Here is a 21,831-nt window from a genome sequence, read left to right on the forward strand (position 1 = left end):
TACAAGAAGGAACAAGGGCTCTCAACCTCTGAGTGATTTTCTTGGAGTCTCGCAATTTTCGCTGGGTGGGGAGTAATCCTCTTCATGTAGGAGAAGACAAATACCACCATACTCTGCTACTATGAATTTCCTTACTTACTTTGTAAATTTTATTTCTTTATTTTTTTTAAAGATTTATTTATTTATTTATTTGACAGAGACAGCCAGTGAGAGAGGGAACACAAGCAGGGGGAGTGGGAGAGGAAGAAGCAGGCTCCCAGCGGAAAAGCCTGATGTGCGGCTCCATCCCAGAACGCCGGGATCACGCCCTGAGCCAAAGGCAGACGCCCAACGACTGCGCCACCCAGGCGCCCCAACTTTGTAAATTTTAAATCATCATTTTATGTAGGTTGAAGGTAAGTTATGGATTGTGGTTGCAAGATGCAGGACTGTTTTAGTCATTTTTAAAAAATCCTGGTGGATTTGTCATTCTCTTTAGAATATGCAGATAGCTTGTATTTTCTTCCCTTAGTTTTTGTTCTTTACAGAAATACTGTGATGGCATAAAATGTTCCACTCAGAATTTTATTACTTAGTTTATAGGGTAAAGTCTTCTAACAAAAGACTGAAAATGATTTCCCTACACCTTTCATTTACTTTTTTTATTCATGGAAATTTGTATTTCCTTCTACATTTAACATGTTTTTCTATGTTAAGTAATGGTTTATTATTCTTACTTGTATTACCTTGTGTCAGTATATTTCTTCAATACTAGTAAAATTACATTCTTAATGTTGATAAAAGTTTAACACCATACTTCTAAAAGTTTCATGAGTGAACCTCAACGCAGTGGTCGGAAACAACTGAGCATGTTGTACTGACTGGGCCATAGGAACCAACAGAAAGAATAGTTGAAAAGACATAACCATAGACCTAGCTTGGTTACATTCTCATTTCGTGACCTCTAGGTCATTAAATAAGGGTTCAGTTTCTTCCTCTATAAAGTGACCCTGATGTCACTACCAGTTTTTAATACAATGATTTGAAGTTTTTAAAGAATTACTCTACTTTAGTAAGAAAATTAATTTTCCCACTGTTTAAAAAAAAAAAAAAGAATCTTTGTTTTCAGTAGTGTAAGCTCCACTGAGACTGCCTGGGCTATGAGTTTTTTTTTTTTTTTTAAACTCTGTCAAAAAAATCCCAAACTGCTTCATATGCATCTTTTATTCATAGGACCAGCTCAGTGCCTGAAAACATAGTGGGCACACAATACATGCTTATTAAATGAAAGAGTGAATAAATAAATAGATTTCATTTGCAATGAAATTCTGGGATCTTCCCAGTTTTCTCTTATGAGAAATTATTAGTAATTTCCTCTAAATAAGTGAAGAAATTTATGAATGAATCATTGATACATTTGATACATTTTGGCTGTGATTCATTATTAGGTAAACAGTACCAAGTTCACTCCCTGCCGAATACACGTATACATAATACTTACAACAATGTGTTTAGTTTTTACATTAATATACACCAACTGAAAAGTGTGTGTGGGTTGTATATATGTGCATTAGTGATCATATATATGAAGCAATGTTCATTTTAATTCGGTCCCCCTAAAAGTATTTTTTAAGTATGCTCTTTTTTTTAACATAAGTTACTTTAGGAATCTTTTATCAAGTGAAAATGAATTGTGGCATTTGTGTTTTGTTCTCCTTTGGGTGCTTCTCAACCACTTCCATTTACCATCACTTTACTAGATTGTGTAGCTTCTGTCATTGCTTCCTGACACCTAAAGGATTATTTCTAGAAATTAGGCTCCAGTAGAGAAATAAATATATGATATTTCAAAAAAGAAGTCCTTTGTGACCTACGTGAGTCAGTACTATCTTAGGATTTATAACAACTTTGTGGAGAAGAATCAATAACTTTTACTTGATTCTAATAATAAACACTTTGTTTTGATGAAGAAAATTCCACCTATTTTATGTTCCAAAAGGCTAACATTAGACAAGCTATTTACTCCAAGGTATATAAAGGAGTCATTCTAAGCATTAAAGTCAGAAACAAATTCATTGATCCTGAAAGTGGGCCTGAGGCATCTCCTAAAAACTATCATAAATCCCATTTGTGTTTATTTTTATAGTTCATCTCAGCAGAATTTTTCTAAAAAAACAAAATAAAATGTGATTGACGTTCAATCCAGTTGTCAACTCCTGAGCTTCAGGCTAGAATGCCTTTAACCTTGGGAGGTGAACTATCATCATACTTTTGTGAGTCTACAGAATTTATAACTCTTTCCTCTCCTTTCTCCAAGGAGGTTAGTCTCATCTCAGGAAGTAGAACCTTGCTTAGTGAATGACTAAGCTTAGTTTAAGCCCTTGGTGTGTCTCAATTTTGAAGATTCCAGTCTTTCATCCTCTAGTGAAGTCAGCTTTTCAAGAATTCCACTGAAGGCTACTAAATCTTGTTATTCGCAACTCTTTTTTTTTTTTTTAAGATTTTATTATCCATTCAACAGAGATAGAGACAGCCAGCAAGAGAGGGAACACAAGCAGGGGGAGAGGGAGAGGAAGAAGCAGGCTCATAGCAGAGGAGCCTGACGTGGGGCTCGATCCCATAACGCCGTGATCACGCCCTGAGCCGAAGGCAGACGCTTAACCGCTGTGCCACCCAGGCGCCCCTTGTTATTTACAACTCTTATTGTATCTACTGTTTCTTTATTGGTCCTTAGGGTTTTGCTGTCTTAGGAACTTTATCTTTCATCTCTTATTTTATTATTATAGGAGGCACTTCAGTAGACATTAACTCCATACCTGATAAAAAAAAAAAATTAAATCATTCCATCTCCCTTCCTACAGCCTCAGACATTATTCATTACAGTATCCTTAAACAGCCCTCCCATACCAGACACAGATGGCTTTTTGATTTAAAAACTGATCCTGGGGGAAGAATTATGTTTTCATAGCTAAAAACATAGCACCTGGGAATTTCATGGTATTTAAGTTAATATTTCTTCCCAAGAGATAATATGGACTTTCACCAAAGTGATTATTTAAAAATGAAAGAGACATGAATGCTGTGCCTATTTGAAAAGGAGGTGCAATAAAGGAATATTTATTCTCCTAGATGCATAAAAATATTAAAAAGAAAAAAAATAATGAAATATTTTATTGAACTTGTATAAGGACACATCGGCAGTAGAATGGAAGAGTCCTGAGATGGACCCTGGTGTGTATAGAAAGTTAATTAGTAATAAAGCTAGGTATAGGAAACTAATATAAAATAAAGGAAGAGTTGTACATTAGTTAGAAATGGAATTGGAATCATACCTCTCTCATGCAAATGGTATATTTCAAGTAAATTGCAAATAAATAAAAACATAAATGTAAAGCAACAAACAGTAATATAGATGAATACTTATTTAATCTGTGGATAATAAGTGTTTTTAAAATATGTAATCATTTGTTTCTGTCTCAAGGGGGAAAAGATATGTAGTTGCAATTACATAAAGTTATGAAGCAGTATGCCACAAAAGTTGACATTTTTAATTTATAAAGTTCATACAAATCAATGAGACAAAACCACTTAAGGACCAATACAGAGGCTGTAAAGACAGTGAATAGAAAAACTACAAAAATGGAAATACATACTACTAATAAATATATGGAAATTTGCCACAAATGTAGTAAAAGATTAAAATGAACAACAGAAAATAAAAGCAAAATTTTAAAATTCTATTGGTTAAAAAGTATGTTTAGAAATATAATAACGTTAATGATGTCATGGTTAGATAGTTTTTTATATACTACTAATGGAAGTTTAAATTAGAACACTCAAAATTAATTTGAAAGAAATTTGGAAATATACATCAATATTTTAAGTGCACCCACTCTTTTATCTACTGATTCTTTTCTAAGGCTTGAGCCTAAAGAAATATGCAGAGGAAGATATCCATTGCAACATTATTTATACTGATAATATTGCAGAAATAATTTGGATATTCAATACTTGAGTAATGGCTAAAGTATAGTATTGCAATATGAAATAATATGTAGCTTTTAATAAACATATTTGTGGAGAATATCTTACTGATATGGAAAATGTTCATGCTATAATGTTATATGAGAAGAGAAGGATATAGCATGCTGTGTTGAATATCCATAAAGATATTTTTGCACACATTTCAATTAGGTAAACCCACAGAAGTATAATTATTGTGTATACATATTTTAATACTTTTCATACATATTGCCCAATCTCTGTCCAGAAAGATTATGGTAAACTGCACTCTTATCAAACAGTATGAATGAGTATCTTTTCATGTGCATGTCTGTTTTCCCCAGTCAAGGTATTGAGGCTTTTTTTCATGTTTGCCAATGCTTTGGTGAAAAGCAGTGCCTTATTATTTTTAATTAAATTTAAATAGAGGTTAAAGTAGTTCATAAATCTTTCTGTGCATATATGGGTTGCCTCGTTGGGTATTACACATTTTGCATATGTTTCATTTTTTCCTGTTTGGTAAGAATAATACATGCTATTGAGAATATGCCTGATCTCATTACTCTATAATTTCATGTGAGTCAAAGTTTAATAATGGAGCTTGAATTATTTCTAATTGATCCAGCATGTTTTTGAAATTACTTCTCTTTGCAAGGTGCTCTTCAAGAGGCTCTTTGGATCATGCATCTGAATATGGTATAATTCTTCACCAAAACTGGCTGTAATATAAACAGAAAAATAGATGTAAACATAAAGTACTAAGCCTATACAGAGTCACTCTATTAATACTGAGTTTGAATATGAAGTATGGTTAATCAATTTATTTTTAAGCTGAGCCTTAAAGATGGCAGAATGAAGGTTGTTTCAGACTGAAGAGAACATGCAGTGAGAGGAAGAACACCTGTGATGAGGCCAAGGGATGTGTCTCCTGGAGAGACCTGGCTTTTCATACCCTCAGTCCGTAAGGTTGTGTTCACCTTGCAGAGTCTTCACTATATTGCTTATGGGCTCTTAGGTGTCAAGATTCAGATACTCCATAACATCAGTGTGCTTAGAAGTAATTGTATTCAAGGAAGCTAACTTATTACCAGAGCTCAGAAAAACCTAATTAGAAAAACAAAATCAGGATTTCAATTTGTTCATTTATAATAAGAAATGTAAAAGCGAATTAGATATCAGTGTTGCTCAAATGAGTGCATTCACTGGTAGTAAGCATGCTACATCAAATGGCTTGAATACTCTTAGAATGAATTGAATCAGAACAAGAGCATTAGTCTTGAGATTCAGTGTTTAATAGCACTGTACTACAATAGGTATGTTCCTACAAGCTATGAGCAATATTTACTTCTGCGCAAAGTTTTTGGGCAGTAGTTCGTATCTGGGCCTTTATATAGAACACAGTGAAACCTGAACATTGACTAGCCCATAATTGAACTGGATATTAGTTAATATAGCAAGCCACAAGTTTCAGCAAGTGAAGAGGTATTTTATCACTAAATTGGGATATATAATATTTAGGCAGATTCTGAAGGCTCAGGTAAGATTCAAAAGCTGGTAGCTGATATTCCCTATGAATCTCTTCATCTTCACTTGCTATATTTCCCTTAATCCTTTCCTTCCTAATTAGGAAACTATATTTTCAAAGTCTAATTGACAGTATTGGAAACCAGACATGGCAGATAAGTAGTGTTGGGAAGTAATTCTTCCTGACATTTCTGCATGTCTTGGATCAGCTTTTGTTCTGGACTTTCTTTACAATGATGTTTGTAGAGCAAGCAACCTTAGAAAGTAGAGATACTCTCTCCCTCCAGGACAGAGGAAATATTTGATTCCTGACTGTGATAATGAAAATAATGTCTTCCTCAAATGCAACAATGAAGGAGGTTTTCTAGCAGTTCCTTAAAACACTAGGATTTCCTAAGTTTGGAGTTCCTTAGCCATGACACAGATTTACTGTATGTGCAGCTTTCAGTGGGGTCACTCATGTCACCCTTGTTGTATTTGGAGGGCAGAGGCAACCAATGTGACAAAAAGCTCATGCTGCTTGTTGTGATGTGAGTAATGAAGTTCTTGCCTCAAACTAAGAAGTCTTGTCTTCTTTTGTCATGAAAGTTAATGTGAAATATGTCTTCTTTTAGATTAAAAGTAGGGTAAAATCTCAGTTCCTTAAAAGTTCTCATAAAGGTGAAGGGCCAAGTCTAAGAGAGTACTGTAGTTTTCATCACCGATGGCTGGAAGTTTTGTTACTTGGTTTTGTTCATGTCTGGGAAGCACATTTACAGTGAAATCATTAATGGGGCTAGAGAACATAGACATCAGAGCAGATTATAGGGGAACGAAAGGCTAAATTTTGGGTTTCTTGAGTTTAAAACATCAACAAAGTGTCCAGCTTTAAATGTTTGGAAAACTGTTGGCAAACTCTAGATAGAAGTGTGGAATACCTGAGTGAATTTAAGAATCATCTGTATAAAATGTAGATAAAGCCTAATAGAGTAGATGCGTTCCTAAAATTATTTTATAATCTTCTTCCTCCAGAATACACTTCTTCCTATAACATATATCTTCAACCAAGGTAGGCATTTTAATAGATAGCTTTGCTTTTTAATATTTCCACAATTATATTTTTCTTATAGAATTAGTATTTGCCTGATAGCCGGTGGGTAATCAGTTGCCAAAACCTCTCAATTCTATCTTCATATGCTCTCTCAAATCTATCTTTTTGCTTGATTTGTATTTCTCTACTATATAAATAATCCTTTACTGCTTCTCATTTAGATAATTAAAAGAACCTCTAATGACTTCCTTGTTTTTGATCTCAACTCTTCTCTCCTTTATGAACTCAAGATACTCCATTCTTATGCAAGATTAATACTGTTAAATACAGCTCTGTCCATGTCATTTTTGTTTTTATAAATCTTTGAAATTTTTTCACTGCTTAATTCATAGAACCTAGCTTAACTGGATAATCAGGGTTGCCAAAAAATGTGGTCCTCTTCTTTGATTTCCTTCAAGATTTCTTACCTCATTTTATTGCACATTGTTAGTCTTTGAGGCGCTTAGACTATGTGACAATTTTTCTTATGCATTCTGATTTATAATGCTAATTTTTATTTTTTGATTGTTATTGACTCTGCTATTTATTAAGATTTCTCTTTATTTCCTCACATTATGGACTTCTAGAAATTAAATAACTTTATTAAACTTTACATATATCAAGGGCCTATTATGGTGTCCTGTACATAGTAAAATTTACATAATGGGTGAACAAATTTGATTATACAATAGTTGTTATGTATAAACATGAAGAGTTACCAAATTGGTCTTATTCATTAATTGAATATGCCAGTCTTGATGTTGACAATTTATGTCTTAATATATATGTAGCTGCATACATATAAATATTTGTTTATATATTTTTATTATAAATCTCTAGATTTACAATATACTTTAACCCTAAGAGGTCAACATAATTTGTTATCTAGGAGTCAATATTTTATTGCCTAAACTAACATATGAAAGTAATGGAGAACTGGTTTAAGCTTTATTCTGAAGTAAATTAAGGAGAAAAGATAGATGAAAATATAGCACCAACTTATGTTTTAGTTAAACAGAAATGAGACATGATTAGAAAATGCAGGAAATCATGCATTATTTAGATATGTGAAAATCTAGACAAACCTTAAAGATTTTCAGAATATTTCTACATACGGTTTCTGAGGGGATGCCACACAATTAATTTACAGAGCTAAATGGATGAGATGGTCTAGAGTGTATACAATATGTGCTGTTATTTCACCACACTTAACAATAAAGCAGTTCACATAGGTGGTCTCTACTTATGCTTAACTTATGCCTAAAAGTATCAAATTAATCTCATAAATCTAGGAGGAAGCTAGATTACACACTGAGCACAATGGATAAATAATGAAGATGCTTCTGATGTAAAAAGTGAACATTTAGCAGTTTTGGAAAACATTAGAGATTCTCAATTGTACTGTAGAAGAGGTTAATTATATATAACAACTCCAGTACGTTCTATGAAGTATTATCTCCTATTTAAATGGAACTACTTGATTGTTGCTCTTTCCTTTAGGTGAACAGATTCATTATTAGGAAAAGTAAATTCTGTCAAGTTATTTACAATAACAAATTATAAACGTTCTATTTTACTTGAGATGCATATGATTTGGTAAATACAAATATCTGATACAGTCTTCAATCAGTGTCAATAATTCTTTATTAAAAAATTCCTTAGCACATAAATTCTGGATATGTTATATAAAAATCTGATAACATAAAAAATTGTAAAAATTTTAAAAATCTGATGATAAATATTTACTCTCTGTGTATAAAAAAAAACATCCTTCTGAATTNTGATAACATAAAAAATTGTAAAAATTTTAAAAATCTGATGATAAATATTTACTCTCTGTGTATAAAAAAAAATCCTTCTGAATAAGGACTTTGTGTTTTTGGCAATGTAATGATTCTATCATTAAACTAATGAATAAAAAATATTATTTATTGGACCACTATTGGATATCAGGTTCCTTAAATAAATAATATATAATCTTCAATAAAGTTATGCAAAGCAATGGTTAATGTCTTCTTTTCATAGATATCGAAACTGTCTCAAAGGTGATATAACTCACTTAAGATCACATAATTAAGTGTTCAAATCAGGCTTTGAACTGATATAGATCAGGCTGTTTTATTTGCTTTTAAGCTTGAATACAGATAGCGTATAGTGATCAATGCTGTTTCTGAAAAGAGAGGCTCTCTTAGCAATAAGTGAACTTGAAGGCTTTAAAATTTTATGTAGGTGTGGGTTTGTATACATTNGATCAATGCTGTTTCTGAAAAGAGAGGCTCTCTTAGCAATAAGTGAACTTGAAGGCTTTAAAATTTTATGTAGGTATGGGTTTGTATACATTTCAAACCAGGTGTATTAGTCAGGGTATCCAGAGAAATAGAATCAGTAGAATATACCTGTGGCCATTCAAGTTACATAAAATTAACCATAATACCAGGACAAATATAAATTCCTTTTTTTTTTATAAAGATTTTATTTATTTTTTTGACAGAGAGAGAGAGAGAGAGACCACAAGCAGGGGGAGTGGCAGGCAGAGGGAGAGGAAGGAGTAGGTTCCCCGCTTAGCAGAGAGCCCGATGTGGGGCTTGATTCCAGAAACCCTGGGATCATGACCTAAGCTGAAGGCAGACACTTAACCAATTGAACCACCCATGCACCCCAACAAATACAAATTCTTTAAAATTACCTGAAGTCATTGCCTTGAAAGAGTATCAATTTTGATAGAATAAATAAGAGGGAAAAATAAATAGAAAAATATAGAGATAATAAACAGGTAATAAAAATAGGCACCAAGTAAAGGGTAAGATTATTTGTGTTTGAACTAATTTACCATAAGGTGTAAATGACTGTTATATTAAATTAAGATTGATTAAAATATTGCTGCAACATGGACGACATTGAAGGAGATAATGCTAAGTGAAATAAGTCAAGCAGAGAAAGACAATTATCATATGGTTTCTCTCATCTATGGAACATAAGAGCTAGGAAGATTGGTAGGAGAAGAAAGGGATAAAGAAAGGGGGGGCAATCAGAAGGGGGAATGAAGCATGAGGGACTATGGACTCTGAGAAACAAACTGAGGACTTCAGAGGGGAGGGGGGTTGGGGAATGGGATAGGCTGGTGATGGGTAGTAAGGAGGGCACGTATTGCGTGGTGCACTGGGTGTTATACGCAACTAATGAATCATCGAACTTTACATCAAAACTAAAAAAATTAAAATTTAAAAAAAATTTTTAAAAAATTCCAAAATAAATTTGCCTTTTAAAATTATTTACTTTGCTAATCTAAATCAGTGCTCTAAAAATGTTGGGTTTATAGAAATCTTTCTTTCTCATCTCTTTCATAGGAATAATGTTCTCTAACATCATCTTTGTCTTTTTTGATAATACATATTTAATTAATATTAATTCCATTATCTGGAATATATATTTAATAATCAAAATTTAATTAAACATTTGGCTTCTGAATTTAAATACTTGTTGCTGCAAACCTTCAGTCACTTTAAAAAATTACATGGCAAACTTATTAGAAATGTTTTATATACTTGAAAATAGTTGTATTTCTGATATTCTACTTAAAGTTTTTAAACAAAGATGTTAAAATCCCTCTTGTGTTATCAAAAATGAATTTCAATAATTTTCAGCAGATTTTTAATCATTCCATTAAAATATTTAAACAGAGCTATTTGAAATAGTAGAAATGAATCCATTTTAGAAATTAGTTATTATTAAAATAATTATAAACATGTTTTGTTCCTACAGTATAACAGTTCAAAGCATAGTATCTTATGGTGGTATCTTTGCCCTTAAAAGACCTTTTAAAATCTTCTTGTAGACTGAAATTTGTTTATTGTTGATCATGACGAATACATTTTCCAAAGGGGGTTGAAAATTCCTATTCATAATGTCTGGTGAGGAAAGAAAGACTCTTAGTATATTGGATATGTCATTTGGCTTGTGTAATGCAAGGATTATATCTGTAAATATTGCTGAGATACATATCTGGCTTTTTCATGTCCAAGAGTACTTGTAATTAGTACATCAACTTTTTTGAAGGTGTTTTATAATCACGAAAACATATTTAAACTTATTTTTGGTGGATGTGTTCTTGTCTTTCAGACTCTCTTAGTGCTCAGCATGTAGTCTTGACCTTCAAAGCAGGTAGTAAGGACAACCAATATTGAAGTTTCAGTGATGATTTAGATCAGGTAAGAACTTTCCTTTTAGTGTCATTTCTGTCTCACAGTAAATTCTGTTATGTACCAGTTGTTTCAAAACTGGCATTTAAAATATTTTTCCAACTATTGAGTTTATTTATCTTAGTACTCCATTGGTCTGGTGACATGTTATGATCTCATTTCTCTTCACTGGAAAAACAACTTCTACTTTTTAGCATTCACATGTCCTTTAAACGCAAAACTGAATTTTCCTTCATTTTATTTTATTTTTTTCATAATATTTTTATTATATTATGTTATTCACCATACAGTACATCCCTCGTTTTTGATGTAAAGTTCAATGATTCATTAGTTGCGTATAACATCCAGTGCACCATGCAATACGTGCCCTCCTTACTACCCATCATCAGCCTATCCCATTCCCCCACCCCCCTCCCCTCTGAAGCCCTCAGTTTGTTTTTCAGAGTCCATAGTCTCACAGAAAGTATTACAAATAGCAGGAAGTAGAGTGGTAAGAACCTCATGTCACTAAGATGGGAGATTGTCCACACTGAGATATAAAAAATACTTCTATATTAAAATTTAAATTATGTGTTTGTGAAACACATGTTTATTAAACATACATGATGGACATGAAATTGATTTAAAATAGAAAAAATAAGAAAAGGTACTTGTTTTCATATGGTTTTTAGTAGAGTTTTGTAGAATAAAGAAAGCACGTGAAGACTTAAGTAATACGCAAGAAGGAATTTGAGTATTTCCAAAAATTAGATACACATAACACGTCGTAAGAGTTCAGTGGGAAAAGAAAGGTCTTTTTGCTGATTTATCTAAGTAAGAATTTGCAGTTTCATTAAACATGCTCCCACCTTATGCTACATCTATTCCACCACTAGATATTTATCTAAGAGAAAATAAAAACTTATGTCCCCATAGAACCATATAGGCTGCTGTTTACAACAGCTGTAATTATATCACCCAAAACTAAAATCAGTGCAAATTTCCACTAACAGTGAATGAGAGTGCTGAATCCTAATCACATTTCAGTTATATAAGATGAGTTAAGTTCTAGAGATCTGATGTACAGCATTATGCCCATACCTAATAGTACTCTATTGTCCACTTAAAACTTTGTTAATAGGGTAGGTCTCAAGTGAAGTGTCTTTAGCACAATAAAAAGTGAAATGAAGTGAAATTTACCCCTTACAGGAAAAAGGCACTGGATAGCTTAATAAAAGAAATAAGCATAATAAATGAAACAAACTGCTGGTAAACATGAATACATAGATGAATGTCAAAATCATTATGTTGAGTGAATGGACCTGAAAACAAAGGAGATCATATTACTTGATTACATTTGTACAAAGAAACAAAGTCATTTATGTGATAGAAAAGTCAGTGGATATTTCCTAGGGCAGACAGTAGAGGGAAGGATGGAATATACTGGGGCTGATAGAATTGTTCTCTACCTTGATTTTGCTTGGAGCTCCTCTAGTGTACACAGCTGTCAAAACTCATTGAATGTCTACTTTAAATAGATGCGGTACATAATATATAAGTTATTCCACAAGAAACTTGACAAAGGTTTAAAAAAGATTTAAAATTAAAAAACCCTCATTTAATACCAGTTATTTTTTAATTGAGAAACTGAAAACTTTATTAATATATTACACATAATAGTAACAAACCAAAGTAATCAAACATAATTTTTATGTTAATGACATGTTTCTGTGAAAACTGTAGTTTTCCTTTTTAAATTTTTTTTAAAATTCAATTTAGTTAACATTATAGTGTCTTATTAGTTTCAAGGGCAGAATTTAGTGATTCATATAACACCCAGTGCTCATTACGTCAAATGCCTGCCTTAATGCCCATCATCCAAATACCCCATCCCCCACTTACCTCCCCTCCAGCAACCCTCAGTTTGTTTCCTGTAGTTAAGAGTCTTTTTTATGGTTTGCCTCCCTCTCTGTTTTTATCTCACTTTATTTTTCCTTTCCTTCCCCTATGTTCATGTGTTTTGGTTCTTAAATTCCACATATGAGTGAAATAATATGGTATTTGTCTTTTTCTGACTGACTTATTTTGCTTAGCATAATACCCTCTAGCTCCATCCCGTGGTTGCAAATGGCAAGATTCCATTCTTTTTGATGGCTGAATAATATTCCATTGTATATATAGACTGCATCTTCTTTATCCATTCATCTTTCAGTGGACATCTGGGTTTTTCCATGGTTTGGCTCTTGTTGACATTGCTGCTATAAACATTGGGGTGTATGTGCCCCTTTGAATACTGTGTTTGTATCCTTTGGATAAATACCTAGTAGTGTAATTGCTGGCTTCTGGAGTAGTTCCCTTTTTAACTTTCCGAGTAACCTTCATACGGTTTTCCAGAGTGGCTGCACCGGTTTGCATTCCCACCAACAGTGTAAGAGGGTTCCCCTTTCTCCACATACTCACCAACGTTTGTTGTTTCCTGAGTTGTTAATTTTAACCATTCTGACTGGTGTGAGGTGTTATCTCATTGTGGTTTTGATTTGTATTTCCCTGATATGGAGTGTAAATTCCATTTATTCTTGTTCAGCCACCATTGCCATAGCTTTTCAATACAGAAACAAATAAATATCAAGTAATTAATGATAATAGTGTACTTTTAATATTTTATGGTTGTTTGGTAGATAATTATATTAAAAACAGGGATTATTTATATATTGTTTATTCTACTTTATTATAATTCTTTTGGGTATTGCATATTTGTAGTTTTCCTCGGTGTCAACTATGAAATCTTAATAAGGGGTTAATAAGTAATTATTAACATGGTTTTCTTCATAAGTTTGATATACTCTTTTATAACATTCCTTATATAATATCAAACAACAGTGTCATAAGAGTAATATGAATGGTACACCTACCATCAAAAAAACTGACAGTGAAACCTAAATAGTAATTTGTGAAAGAAAATTTTGTTGTGTATGTAGTTTGATATATTTTTCAATCAAAAAAGTTCAACACAGAATAGCAAAAATTACAGAAGACATTAAAGATAAGTAAAAAATAAAATGCATTTCTGAATAATGACTCCATTGATAAAAAATTAAGGAGAACTGGGTTAAACACTGAGCATAGAGGACTAAAGACTGATAAATGACTTTTCTGATAGGATACAAAAATGTTTCCAAACTACCTATTAAAGGCTTTTTATTTATAAAAAAATTTTTAACAAGAGAAAGCTCAGGTTTGGGAATGATCTGGAGATACACAGAAATATTCTCAGTAAACCCACAGACTCTCAGTACATGACTAATTACTTTGATGGCCAATCTTATTATGGAATATTTGTTAATTGCTATAGGATTAAAAAAGGGGGGATAGGATTCTACAAAGTGAGAGTCCTAACTGACTTTAGACAGAAAGGGAATCTCATACCTGAGATGATTAACCTTATATGCTTGTAAGCTCAGCACATGTTCTTAATATAACACTAAACGAATTAATGATATATGTTGATGTAAATTTCTAAAGGACAAAAACATAATGTTATAAGGGTGAAATATTTAATCTCATATTTACTTATCTTAAAATAATTATTAGAAGAGAAATATGTAGGCTTATCCCTTCTTCTCTTCCTTATTGTTTTGATTAATATGAAATACTTGTCAAATAAAGAACTCATATTAAATTATACCTCCTGTTCCAGACCTTCCAGGAGATGGCACTACTGCACTTTGTTTTATAGTCCATATAACAAGTCTATAAGCCAAAGGTTATTTTAGAAGTACATTATTTAATACTGAGTGAATTAAACATTCTGCTTGGTCCACTATATTATCTTCAATTATTGGTATTGCACATTGAGTTTATTAGTTATTTCTCTAGGTCTGTATTAAAAGGATGAATTGTTCCTCCTCAAGGTTGTAATACATAATTTTAATGAATGATGTGTTTCATTTTGCAATTAAATTAAAGAAATAACCTAACTTTATAAAGAAGAACATAAAAGTATTTATTAATCAAAATGTTATAGGTTACATGTTTAATAAATAATAATAAGCTACAATAGTGCTAGTGAAGATCAAATTCAACATGATTTAGGTTTATGATAATGTTAAAGGTACCTGGAACTTCATCCACTATTATGTAATTCTTGTAGTCTTAGTAGACGTATATTTCCATATAAAGAATATGGCTCACATTAATAGTGTATAAAGTGAACCCTTTTCATGATTTAATACTTAAAACCTCTTCTGTTATTTTAGCTTTTGTTTTTTTTATTGCATTCTACTGTATTCTGATATGACCATATATAGGGTATTTGGCTATTAAACATCATGAAAGAAATTGGGCACTTATTTAATAGTATAGTGCAGAGAAATACTCATTTAGCATGAGGTCTAGAAGAATATGGCTCACATTAATAGTGTATAAAGTGAACCTTTTTCATGATTTAGTACTTAAAACCTCTTCTGTTATTTTAGCTTTTGTTTTTTTATTGCATTCTACTGTATTCTGATATGACCATATATAGGGTATTTGGCTATTAAACATCATGAAAGAAATTGGGTACTTATTTAATAGTATAGTGCAGAGAAATACTCATTTAGCATGAGGTCTAGGTGGTAGTCATATGATTATAAAATAAAATTTTTGAACTTGAGGAGCTCATATGCTTATATGAGGCGTGTGTATAAACTTATATTAATTTGCTAATTTTTTTGTGATGCTGATGTTTGAGAAGACAAAGAACTTGTTGCTTTTTAAGAATTTGAAAGAAATCTTTAGGGGTCTCCAAAATGATAGTTATGGTAGTCAGGAAGATTAACCATTAAAACATACATCAAGAACCTTCTCCATTAAAAAAAAAAAGAAAAGAAAAAAAAAGGGAAGAAAGTCCCTACTCTCCCGAAAATAAGACTCTGCTAGACCTCAGTTCTGACCATTAATCACAAGGAAATTCCTTCCCAATTCACCTCCCTCCAGTCTTCTCGTCTCATCTAAGGGAGATAAAAAAAAAATATATATATATATATATATAGTTACTAAGAGGGGTCAGGTTTTCAAGAATATAAATCAGGAATGCAGGGGCCGTAGAAAGGAACAGAAGGTTGGGAATAAATAAAAGCAGTACATTTAGACACTTGTGAAGGTCAAATCTGAAGATAGAGGCCCAATGAAAGACTGTGATTTAATTAGGTGAATATTGAATGCTTTTCTTCCCCCACAACTTACTACCACACCAACAGGCTTCTAACATCATAATGGGAGATTGTAGGTGGAAGAGCTGCAAGATGCATACTCTCTCTGAGGAGAGCACTAACAGAAGCCAGATGTCAACAGTGGAGACCAGAATGAGGACACAACAGGAATTTGAAGCCTCTGGAACATAATGCTAAAATAAACATTAAACATAGACCATCTTCTATCTGAATTAATGTAAATTCTCACATTGAAAAAATTATAACTATGTGAAATGATAAATGTGTTATTAACTTGATTGTGATGATCATTTCAGTGTATGTGTATATTAAATCATTATACTGTACACCTTAAACAGTTCTAGAAATTGTTTTTTTACCTATGTCCATTACAAAAGAATAACATTGGATTTTTTTTCTTACACCACACATAGAAACACAACTCAACATGGATTAAAGAATTAAATGTAGAACCTGAAATCATAAAATTCCTGAAAGGAAACATGGACAAAAGCTCCTTGACATTGGTCTTTGTGGTGATTTTTTGGATATAAGACCAAAAGCTTTTGCAACGAAAACTAATATAAACAAGTAAGACTACATCAAACTAAAAAGAAATCCCACTTCTGGGTATATATCCAAAGGAAATAAAATCAGTATCTTGAAGAGAGATTTGTAATTTTATGTTTATTGCAACATTATTCACAATAACTAAGATGTGGAAACAATCTAGATACTTGTCAGTGGACAGTGGATAAAGAAGATGACCAGCCATTTAAGTGCCTGTCATTGGACAATGGATACAGTTCAGTAATAATGGAATATTATTCAGTCATAAAAAAGAAAATCCTGCCATTTGTGACAACATAGATAGTCTGGAGTATATTATCTTAAGTGAAATAAGCCAAGTACAAAGACAAACATTTCGTGATTTCACTTACATTTGAAATATAAAAAGTCAAATTCACAGTAGCAGAGTATAATGGTGGTTATCGGGCTGGGCACTGGAAAAAGGGAGGAGAGGTTGATTAAAGGGTACAAACTTTAAGTTCTAAGATAAATAAGTTCTGAAGACATAATGTACATCATGGTAAATATAATTAATAATAATGTATTTTATACTTGAAATTTGCTAAGAGATAAGATCTCAAGTGTCCTCACACAGAAAGCTGTTAATATGTGACATGATGGATATGTTAATTACTTTGTGGTAATCACTTCACTATATATATATTAAAACATTATGTCTTGCACCTTGAATATNAAGATAAGATCTCAAGTGTCCTTCTCACACAGAAAGCTGTTAATATGTGACATGATGGATATGTTAATTACTTTGTGGTAATCACTTCACTATATATATATTAAAACATTATGTCTTGCACCTTGAATATGTGCAATATATACTTGTGAATCACACATCAATAAAGGGGGGGGAGAATCAAATGCAAGAAATAAATAACTATTACAAATATGCTATATATCTAAATATAGCAATAATTATTTTAAATATGGATTGTATAGCTACATCAATTTAGTTAGAATTGATTAAGTGTCTATAAATATATATATATATATATTACCTACAAGAAATCCACTTTAAATATGAAGATTCAAAGAAATTAAAAGTAAAGAGATGGAGAAATGTATAGCATGGTAACACTAATTAAAAAGTTGGAGTAGCTGTATTAATTTCAAAGCAGATTTCAGAACAAATAAGGTTATCAGGATAAGGAGGAGCATTATATAATAAGGGATCAATTGTCTAAGAGGACATACTTTTTAGTGTATATGCAACTAATAAGACAGAATCAGCATACGTGAGGTAAAAATTTGTAGAACTGAGAAGACAAAATGGTTGAATAAGTATTATAGGAGACTTCAGCATTCCTCCATTGGTTAGTTGACAGATCCAACAAGGTAGAAAAGTAGTAAGGCTATAGTGGAACTGAACATCCCTATCAATCAACTTGAGTTAGTTTGTATTTTTAGAATACTTCAACAGTGGAAGAATATGTAATATCTTCAAGCTCATCTGAGTATTTACCAAGATTACCATTCTGAGCCACAAAACACACCATAACAAGTCACAATAATAGAAATTATACAGTATGATAAAGTACAGAGATTTAAAGTGTAGAGATTGAAAAGAAATTAAACTGTCTTTATTTACAGATAACATGATTGTCTATGTAGAGAACTCTGTATAATTTACAGGGAACTGTCCTAAGTATTAAGCAAGCATAGCAAAGTTTCAGGATACAAGGTTAATATACAAACATTAATTATTTTCTTTTAGGCCAGCAACTAACAACTGGAATTGTAATTAGAAAGAAAAACACAAAAGATGTTAGGGCGCCTGGGTGGTTGATTCGGTCAAGCACCCAACTCTTTGTTTCTGCTAAGGTCAGGAACTCAGCTCCCGTGTCAGCAGGGAGTCTGCTTGGGAGTTTCTCTCTCCTCCTCCATCTGCCTCTCCTTCCCCCCACTAAAATAAATAAATCTTTTAAAATATCCCAACATGTAAATTAGCCTATTCAACATAGGAGCAATTGTGGTGCACATTTTTATGGTATTCTGATAATACCTAAAAGCATCTATTGGAGTTCTAGAACTACACTGAAAGAACATCCAGTAATTTCTTCTGTTCTTTACAAAGTCTTCTACAAATTTTCCTGCCAGTGTCCTCCTTGTCATCATAAATTATTTCCAAAGGTTATTTTTGATTATAAAAAAAAAAACATTCTCATTAGGTTTGTCCTGATTATTTCATAGATACACTATTCTTAATTATCCATATAGCTTTTCTTGAATTTGTTTTACAAGGATGAAACCATAAACAATTGATCAACTTCTAAGACCACAGAGTGAATTTCTCTTTAGAAGTTTTCTTCAGAAATCTTGTATGAGAAGTTTTCTTCAGAAATCTTGTATGAGATTTTTTTAAACCATTTATTGTTTTGCTAGTCAGATTACTAGCAAACTCACTAAAGGGAACAATTTTCTTTCTTTCTTTTTTAAAGATTTATTTATTTGAGAGAGAGAGAGCGGTCATGTGTAAGTGTGCATGAGTGGAGGAAGGCACAGAGGGAGAAGGAGGGAGAGAGAGAGAACCTCAAGTGGACTCCCCTCTGAGCATGGAACTCAGTACAGGGCACAATCCCAGGATCCTGAGATGATGACCTGAGCCAAAATCAAGAGTCAGATGTTTAACCAACTTAGCCACTATATATATTAACAATTATTTTAGGAGTGGTACTTATAAATTTGAATTAATTATATTCTTTATGAGGCCTCCAAAATTTGCTGAATTCCTGTCTTGTGTGCAAATGACTTTCTCATCACTTTTAAGGCTAGGATATTATAAGCCAATTACCAGGCCAGCTTTCCAGGAAGATTTGTAAGCCTTAGCTCCATCTGATTTTTGTATGCAGATTTTTGTATTCTGAAACTTTATTGTATTTGTTGATGAGTTCTGAGTATTTTGGTGGAGTCTTAATGATTTCTTTGTTCTAAGATCATGCCACTTACAAATTAAGATAATGTTGTTTCTTCTTTTCTAATTTGGCTACCTTTTGTTTCTTTTTCTTGCCTTATTGCTCAGACTATGACATCCAGTATTATGATGAATAGGAGCAGTGATAGTGGGCATGCTTGCCTTGTTCTTGATCTTACAGGTGAAGATTTGGTATTTCACCATTGATTATGATGTTAGCTGTGGGCTTGTCATATATGGTCTTTATTATATTGAGGTATGTTTTTCCTGACCCCACTGTGTTGTTTTTATCATAAATGGTTATCGAATTTGGCCATATTTTTTTTAATCTGTTGAGAATATCATATGATTTTTATCTTACATTCTATTCATGTGGTATGTCACATTTATTATTTTGGGTATGTTGAACCATCCTTGCATTTCAGGCATAAAATCCACTTCATTGTAGTGTATGATCCTTTTAATGTGGTAATGAGTTTGGTTTGTTAGTATTTTGTTGAGAATTTCTGCATTCATCTGGAATATTGACCTGTAGTTTTCTTGTAGTGTTCTTATCTGACTTTGGTATCTTTGTTTTCTGTTTGTATCATTGTAAGAGCTTTTTCCAAACATCTAACAGAACAAAACATAATGGGTAAATGGTATTTGTTATTTACTTTATGAAGTTGGAACCTAGTTACCATTAGATTTAGCTGGATTGATGCATAATGAATCATTGGAAAATGAAGTAAGGAAAATACCTTAGTTAAGCTTTAGTAATACTATTAGTATTTATTGAATTATGTTTTATATTTTATAGAAGTAAATTTATTTTTGTGACAGAATGAATGAGTTTTACCACACAGAAGTCCCCACAGACTGAAAATTTATAATCACTTTAAGCAGAACTAAAATGGAAGATCTAAAAATAGCTTTCATCTTTACTTTGAATTACAACACTATTACAGCATTAATATTCAGTCACTATACTCTCTTTGGCCTCTTATTTGAAAAGAAAAGAAAAAACCTTCAAAGCTCAAAACAGCAATATTTTAAGCAATATTGAATGAAGAATGGCCCTATGATGTAGAGGAAGTATTTTACCTTTTAATTAAGAACTAAACTTAATGCACAACTTAATCAAAATAAGTGACCCCCAAACCCTTTACATAATATTTTCTCTTGAATATAGGTTCTGAGTACCTTTTTTGAAATGTGGACTGTTATTTTCTTTTCAAAATAACAAATGTGACATTGAATTTTTTCAAGATTTATAGCACCTAGTATCTTTAGGAGTACACTTATAATTTAAATGGCCACCACAAGAAATGTGTTGTCAGAAGGATGGTTTAACTAATTGACAGATAATTAATCTTGAAAAAGGAAACTAATTAAACAGTTTTTTTGTGTCATAAATATGCTCCCATTGTTTTGAAGAGCAGCATGTTACTGCTACTTCTATAATTCATCACAAAACAAGTCAGAAAAATTAAATTATTATGGTTAGTGTAGGTAGTGCTGAAATACTTGCTACATAGAACATAAAAATTAAAGTGTTTTCATTATGCAGAACTTCAGACGTTTTGGAGAGAACAACACCATAGTGAGAAAAATAATTTAAAATCTCTCTGTGCCTCTGAACTCACACATTCAAACATTTGTGATATTATAAATGTTTTAAAAATTGGTTGTTTTAAAAACTCTTTATTGTAACAATGCAGTATATGATACAAAGAACATACAAAATATTTGTTAATTTACTTTCTGTTACTGATAAGGCTTCTGGTCAACAGTAGGCTATTGGCAGTTATGTTTTTGGAGAGTCAAAATTTAATCTGAATTTTTGACTACATGGGCATTTGGCTCCCCTAATCCTTGCATTGTTCAAGGGCTAACTGTAGTTATACCTTGAGTCACTTTGTGCTCTGGGCAACAAAACCTCAAAACAGCATTTAATTTTGAAGATCTTCTGAATTTGAGGGTTACCAATAGTATCTGTATATTTAGAGATTTTTAATTTTATTCCTTTCAACTGTATTTGAAGATAAGAAATAATGTTAATGATGTTAAAGGGAAGTGATCTTTGGAGACTTACTTTAATAATCAGATATAAAAAAATCCATAATAAGCATTCCAAATGTAAATTGCTATTTCCATAGTATTTAAGGGTGAAATACAAGTAGTTTATATTCTGAAATAATTTACATGGCAGTTTATACTTTTCATAGCTTTACATATAATTATAGCTTAAAGAAAGTTTGTTGTTTTTTCCATGTTGCCTCATGTTATCCTTATTAGGTAGGCTTTTTTTCTTTTTTAACATTTTCATTGCATAAGGAAGGAAACCCTTTGTGAAGTGGTAAAATATTTCACCAAAATTCACATACGACAGAATATTGAAACTGGGTATAT

This window comes from Ailuropoda melanoleuca, chromosome 1 (genome assembly GCF_002007445.2).
Source record: "Ailuropoda melanoleuca isolate Jingjing chromosome 1, ASM200744v2, whole genome shotgun sequence".
Classification (NCBI taxonomy): Eukaryota; Metazoa; Chordata; class Mammalia; order Carnivora; family Ursidae; genus Ailuropoda; species Ailuropoda melanoleuca.